Source organism: Cupressus sempervirens, chromosome 9 (genome assembly GCF_028749045.1).
Source record: "Cupressus sempervirens isolate cs-2001-9-10 chromosome 9, ASM2874904v1, whole genome shotgun sequence".
NCBI classification, from domain to species: domain Eukaryota; kingdom Viridiplantae; phylum Streptophyta; class Pinopsida; order Cupressales; family Cupressaceae; genus Cupressus; species Cupressus sempervirens.
The window spans coordinates 654,609,231-654,617,553 of NC_143126.1; positions in this window are offsets into that span (position 1 = coordinate 654,609,231).

Genomic DNA, 8,323 nt, shown 5'->3' on the forward strand with positions numbered 1-8,323 from the left:
CAAACTCATTTCAGTGTTTAGGCAAGACACCTGATACTCAGATACTTCCTGCCATTGGATTATTTCCCTCTTAATTGCCTCTGCTTTTGTTTAAGTTACAATGCAATTAGAAACTAATTTGATATCTCTCTATGTACAGTTTATCCCACAAAAGGGTATCCAAACAAAATGAATGAATTTCTTGCTCTTTCAAACTATTAGTGATACAACCCAAGTTGTGGGTAGAGATCCCTATGCACAAAAATAAATAGATTATAGTTGCCCATTTGTACAAGGAATGGTCATAGGTGAAGGAAAAATAAATTGAAACAATTATGAATCCTATTGTCTAATAGATTTAAGAATCCACTCTTTACAATTGTCTATAGATTTTAATAAACAAGTCATGTAGGTGGAAAGGGGATGCCATTTTCTTTAATGTTGGTAATCGTAATTTTTTTGTTTGGTAGGGAAATTGATTTCTCTTCAGGACTTCTATAACACTGTTCCATTTGAGTTTATTCCTACACTAGCTTGGCAGTCGTAGCCAAAAGACTAAAGATATTATTCTTCAACATTTTGCAAAAGTAGGATTCCTTCACTTTGCACTTCCCTTGTCAATAGAATTAATTATAAACCCACATGCCTAAAAATCCAAATGAAATTCAATTAGCATTTCACGCGCCATATGCTTTCACAAAATTAGTACACCTACATGCTCAGTAAAAGCTCTGCAACTGTAATGCCAAGACTTTGAGCTTTAGGCTACACTTAATAAAAACCAGACTATTTTTCAAAATTTAGGGCTCCTTGGAAGAAATATTTCCTCTTAAAGGTGGTGGGTGTGTTCATCTATTTGTTTCATGTATTGTTGATTGATATCGGTCCCTACCATAATAAATGATTATATTATTACTGGTGATGTAAAGATATTCCTAACTAGTCTTGTAAAATAACCAAGGAGAAATAATGCAAGGTTAGATAATATATGATTAGTTTATAATGTGAATATTAATGAGTGTTAAATATTAATAGATTTATATATTGTTTTCAATCCAACTATCACCCTACCAAAAGGTATCTTGATTATTAATGTTGGATGTTCTTCTAATACAATTGATATAGAATCAGCAAGTTGCAAAAAACTCATCCTTCTTCCACCAACGAGTCATTCCATTCAAGAAAGATCATGTCTGATGATATCAATGCACAATAAAATAATTTATTTTATAAGACACTTTATGACCATGCACTAAAGATATTCAGGTCCACCACACATATAAGGTACACAACTTTAGTTAATTTTTCTATCTAACAATTTTATGTTTTTCTTAAAAGGTGGAACTTGCAAGATAAACAATTAAAAGATCAGTTCATTGTAGATTTAGAGCATGAGTTTGGCAAAAATTTTGAGGAGAAAATTTTGGAAAAAGTTGCAAAACATTTGAGCACCATGAGGGACTCCTATAGAAGGAGTCTCGTCCACAATCTAAAGTACGAGCATCCTCCCTTTATTTTGGTGAGGGATTGGAATGACTTCATTTTGGATGCAAAGGAAATAATGGATGTTAAAAGAGGTGTTACACCTACAAATGAGAGAAGAAGGCATGCAATAATATTAACTACTAGTACAATGTAATAATGCACTGATTAGGCATCTTTATATCTATATCATCTAACATATTTCTAACTTTTCATAGTTTGTAGGATACGTCAAAGGCAACAAAGGCCAAGCTGGAAAAGATTGGGCAGCATAAATTTCATGTTGAGTGAGTGCCAAAGGATGTTCAGATTGATCACCATGTAGATCATCATGTGGTACATTCAAGTAAAGAAAATCTATGTTTTGTTCATCTAAATAATTTTTTTGATTTATAGTTATTTTACTTAATTAAATACATGTAATTCACTACTATAAATGGTTTGAATTTAACTCATGATGCAGATGAGGAGGAGACATGTGTTGGCATTAGAATCAATAGACGAGGGAAATGAAATGATATTAATGAAATTTATGTGTTAATGAATGTTATCGTGTGATTATAATGATTGAATGGTATATTTCAAAAATGGTTGAATGAATGAATATTATTAGATGTTAATGAATGTTATCATGTGATTATTATGATTGAATGAAAAATGGTTGAATGAATGAATGAATGTTATTAGATGTTAATGAATTTTATGTGTTAATGAATGTTATCATGTGATTATAATGATTGAATGTGATATTTCAAAAATGGTTGAATGAATGAATGAATTTTATTAGATGTTAATAAATTTTATGTGTTAATGAATATTATCGTGTGATTATAATGATTGAATGTTATATTTTAAAAATGGCTGAATGAATGAATGTTATTAGATGTTAATGAATTTTCTATGTTAATGAATGTTATCATGTGATTATAATGATTGAATGTTATATTTCAAAAATGGTTGAATGAATGAATGTTATTAGATGTAAATGGGGAATTTAGAGTGATGTTGGGGGGAGGGGGGAGGGGCCAAATGAGCTTCCACCTTCATGTGGTTGGCCTTGTTAAGTAGAGAATATTAAACTATTCTCGAAATCAAGTGAAGCTCAAACTAAACTAAACTAAAATCAAATTTCTAAGGCCAGCTATATATAATCATCTATGCCTTATTAGGCAAAGGATGTTGATTATCTTCTATGCATGCACTTCGCACCTTATAATTAACCACTAAACTCTATTCTTCTAGTTCATTACCATTCTCATCAAATTTAGGTACATACATGGCATGGCAAGAAAATGGACTATTGCATTGTTTGATTTAGATTTTTGGATATAAGATTAATGATTTCTTTCTCACACAATTCTTGATCTTTTCTTTTTATCAAGAAATAGTTGGTTTTTCTTCTTGGGAGAATTGGCATCCCATCTGGCTGCAGTTTAATGGTAACTACCTTCAAGATTCCTCTTATATTTGTGAAGGTATTTAGTTAAACTGAGAGAAATCCTGCTTGATTTTTCCCAATTTTGATTTTACTTCATTTTGTTGGCTCAATAACTAGATCTACTTCACTGAGGTGGAGGAAACTTTGCAGGGTTGCAAAGGAAAGTATAAGAGAATAGGCATAGGCTTCATTGAGTTGTGGAACTGCTCCAACAACGAATGTTATTTTGGTACCCCAAGGTCCCATGACATAAGGTCAAAAGTTCCACCATTACCCTTATATTCTTCTTCTTCTTGTGAATATTTGTTTACAGAGTGCAATGATAAAGGTTGAAAGTTGTAAATCATTAGAGTTATGTGCTAATTTTATATGCACACTACTTCAATTATGTACTATTTGGTCACTGCAGGAGTTTTCAATCTTGTGCATGCAATTTGCAAGTGTCAGATACTATTTTGACACAGTTGGAAGAGGCTGTTGATGTTGCAAGAATAATGGAGGAGCTTGGATATGGCTGTATAATCGATGTTGCACATTGCAAAGATGTTTTGTCATTGTTTTGCCCACTTATAGAGCAGACTATTTCTAAGATAATTAGTATTATTGTTCGCACTCACACAGGCCTTGTTGATGCTGATGACACACATGGAACATTTTATTCTTCACTTTTTAGTAGTTCTACAACTAATTGTTCATGGTTAACCTCCTAGAATATAGGCATTCATTTAGATTATATTAAGGAATTGGTGAGTCTTCTACGATTTACTTAACTTGTTGCAAAGCTATATATTTTATTTGTGTCATGCTTTAAGGAGCTTTGGACAAAGTTGATACTGGTTGTTACTATAGGCCCCAGACATTAGTTGGGTTAAAGTAATGGAGGCTTTAGATCATGAAGGGTTTTATATACTAGATCAATAGTAATTCTCAATGCTGATGTTGATCTATGCAAAAAATTGCCAAGTAAACATGGTAGAGTTCTATATCACCAAATCTTATTTGCATGCTTATATATTTTGTGCATTTTTGTAATGCTCCCTAAGTAGGGAAAAAAAGGGTTTGGTAACCATAAATGATGAACTGAATATAATTGGTTTTGGATTTTAATTGCCTACAGGATCCACTTCATGTTCAAACATTTTCTAGAATTGTATGGAAGAATGATGAAGGTCAGCTATCGTTCTTGAGATTTGTTGTATCTGCATCAACTAAAATTCTGACACTTACAAATTCAAGAAGGCTATAGGTGATGACTTAGCTTACAATTTCATCTATTTTTTTGATTGATATTCTAATGCTGGAGTGCCCTTTACCTTTCAATGTTAAGAGTGGAGTCATCTCTTCAATCAATTTCTCCATGACTTGCACAAAGCATTGCCCATTGGAGTACATCATACTCAAAATTGGATGCAGTGGTTTACCTGGTTTAACATTCATCTTTTATTCCAAATAAACATATTTGTGTTTTTTTTAGGATTTGAACACAACTCTCCATTATGAAAGCTTCAATGATTTAATATTTTATCCCATCACATTTGACACAACCTTCTTAGCTGTTATGTTATTTTTTGATTTTTGATTAATTAAAAAAATTCCACCTTGACAGGCACCCTTGGAAGGTCCACATGGAAATAAACTTTCATTTGGTAATATGAATTAGGCATGGTTGTAAATTGATTTGGTAGAGGTACTATGCCATTTGGCAAAGATGGAGCATGGGCTTGTTGTGCACTTGATGTTCGAGTATCCTATTAATCACTGTCCGAAGACTTTTCTCGTCATTGTTTCCCAAGTCAAAGTTAGTTGCCTATGACACTTTTGTTTCATTTCTTTTCTATGTTTGTGACAATTTATGTTGACTAATCAGAATCCAACACCACTTGTGCAGACCGACTTCAACATGCTTCAACGTGATATGTTTTCTACTCTTTTGTCCTTATGTCTCAAGGAAAATCTTAGTAGCAACATTGTACTTAACCAACTTTAGCATATTAATCCTCAAATTTTCCTCTGGAGTATGATGGACATCGATTCAAAAGATCCTTGTAGTATCTAAAAAATTGTAGATGCATGCCAAGAGAAAAGGTAAGACAATGAATTCATTATAGCACAATTATGTGTGCATATTATTATTGTTGTGTATGTTGGAATGAAGCTATATTGTTTGACCACATTTTAGCACAGACTATTTATGCATATCATGTCTCACTAATGTGCCATAAAGAAAGAACCAAGTGCCACAATTGCTGGTAATTTTGGTAAAAGTCAATATTAGAAACTTTAGCCATGTCATTACTCAGGGATTGTGTATTAGGGATAGCTAGGGAACCCCATGTTTTCCTTATCCTCTAGTAAAATTTCAAAGAAACAATTGGAGAGGCCCCCTATAATTTACATTTTATTATCTTAGAGTTGCTTTTGGTTTAATATTTAGGTTGTTATCATTATTAAACACATAACTTGCAATTTTCAGGCATTGTCTCTTGTGTTGGACATGACACCCTTTTCTTTTGCATTTGAACTTGCGGCTTTTGCATCCAGAAGGGAGTATTTGAATTTGGAAACATGGCTAAATGATAATTTGAGCACTCATAGGGATACCTTATTTCAGGTAAAGGTTTTGAATGATGCTTATCCCTTTCAAATTGGTTACAATGACCAATGTTGAATGCTTCTTTTAGTGACATGGATTTTATTTTTCTCTCCCTGATATATTTAGAATGAATGAACGTATCTTGCTTTGCTATAGGACTGTGATTTTTTTCAAGTGCTTCAGTTTAATGTTGGCCAATTGGAGTCTCAAGATCTTGTGGAAGAAATGAAGTAGTTACATTTTGCAATGGTCCGTGTGAACCCCTGATTATTAAGTGTTGGTGCTGCAAAGCAGTCATCATTTGAAGTATTTGCTTCTGATATTGATGAAGAGTCAAATTCTTATTTTCAGAAGATCTATGTTGGGTAGTTGACTATTGAGAATTTAGTGCAAATGCTTGCATGCTTCAAGGAGTCTTCTAAGACAAGGTATATTACTTGCTGACCAATTAGCTAGTATAGTTGATTGTTGTAGCTAAATAAGATGTCATTCAATGGATTTAAAGTTTACATTATTTTCAATTTGTTCTTTTAAATTATCATTGATTCAAAAAAGCATGCAAACTATCTTAAATTTTTTTCCTTTTAGATAATCTAATATCATGCTAAGCATATCTACACATTTTCACTAGTATTGACCTACTTAGTCATATGTGGGCATTAATGCATTTCATTCTTTGTTTGCTCTGCCTAGGGGGCATTACCAATTATATTGATCACTAAAAAATAGATACATATGTTACGGAGAAGATCCTCCAACACTAAACTAAAAATACATCCTCAATGATAAAGGTATCCAATACCCTTTCCAATTGAGGCCAACCTAGCTACAACATCCTTCGAAAAAGGCTTGTCATTAACTTGACAAAATGACATAAACTTTTCCATATCATTATCTTGAGCAACACAGTTCTTGAAGATTGTCTAGGATTTTTTCATAATCTTTTTCTTTTCCCTATCTTCCAGAGCAAACAATGCCTTTAGTAGCCCACCTAAGAGATTGGCATCCATCAGGTCTAAGGCCATAGTCATTGGGTGAAAGAGTTCATCCATGAGTATTCTTCTAACCATACCATTGACAAGTGTTGGGTGGCCTATAACTTGAATGATGGACAAGAAAAGGTCATGAATAAGATTTCCATCATGAACATGATGGCCAGACTAGTAATCTGCCCCCATAAACACAATCATGGTCACCTTCTCCCTTTCATTGGCTTTGCTAAAGATGTGCTACAACTGATCTCCTAGTGATTCCCTTAGCTCCACTTCCTATAGGCACTTACAACTAATTCTCATTATCTGCACCATTACCTCCCTTATCTTTATAAACTGCAAGTCCTGCAACCAAAAAACTGGAGAGATCTGCACTATCGAGGGGTGTTTATAAAAAAATTTGGTAGTGCCAAAAAAGCTACAAACACTCTACACTTGCCTATGTAGTCTGCCATTGCAGACCTTGAAGGACTCTATAATAGTCATGTGAGAGAGTAGAAGGAGCTTGTCCTTCTTGCACAAACACTCTAGACTTGCCTATGGTCGCTGCCATTACAGAGCTAAAAGGACTCTGCAATAGTCACATGCAATAGCATTATCATATATTAAAAAAAAAAAAAAAAGAACCAGACATTGCAATTTTGACAAAAGGCACCACAACATTTTGACAAGGATGTTATATCGGTGATGTGAGTTTCAACATGCATTCATCACAATTTTGATAAAAGGAACCACAACATTTTGATAAGGATGCTATACCTATGACGTGATTTTTGACGTGCATTCATCACAATTTCGATGGGAAATTTTGACTGGATAGACTAGTTTATGCAAGAAGATCATGTAGGTTTACAGAAAGACATTGAGAATATTAGTCTATAAAATATCAAGCCTACCCATCCCTTTGATGATCTTGCATAGTCAGAATCTTTCTTTGATTAAATTCCTTTGATTTCTTTGTTACATAAGTTTCTTGTAACGCCCCGCCAAGGGATCCAAAAGAATTAACTTAAAGTTTCACTAAGTTTGCTAAACATTTATTTATTTTTATTTTTTTAAGTAAGAAAGTATAACATACACATCAAACACATAGTAGCGGAAGCAATAACATGTAATCATCAACAAACATACATTGCAAGTTACATTTCTTAAGGATCCCAAGACGTTGAGTCACTTTTAAATTTAATTAATTCTAAGTCTAACAACTATCACATACATATGAAAGAATAATTAGAAAGTCCCATGTCCATAATATACATTTGTTCTGAATGCCTCTTGGCAAATTAATTCGGAATGCTCAATCATCCACTGTACAAGTCACAGGGTATGAAAGGCTTAAAAGAATATACATATGTAAAGATAAAGATACAACATCCTCAAATCCATGATACAAAGTACAATAAAAATATATGAAACTATTCACCATACATGATACATCCATACATCCATAATGATAAAACATCTATCATAAAATCTAACTATCCATCATAATAATCCAAGAACATAGTGAAGGTAAATGCCAACCAAGAAAACTCCAGCCACGGTGACCACGAAACAGATCTCAATGGTAAGAGTAAAAGCACTACCACCCGACCGCATGGAACCTAAATGGTCCACTCCCACCGCGCTGAGGAGATAGTCTCAAGTCCTAAATAGGATAACAAAACCTAATATCATAAATACTCTCTAAGTCTAAGAAATCCTATAAGTATGCTAACTCAAGGGTTCCTAAAAAGATCGACATCTAAACCCAGAGGCACCACAAAGACACGTAGGAAACCTAATATGCAAGCGGGAAAGTGTCATCGCAAAAGTCATGTAGAAGTTACTCGAGCAATC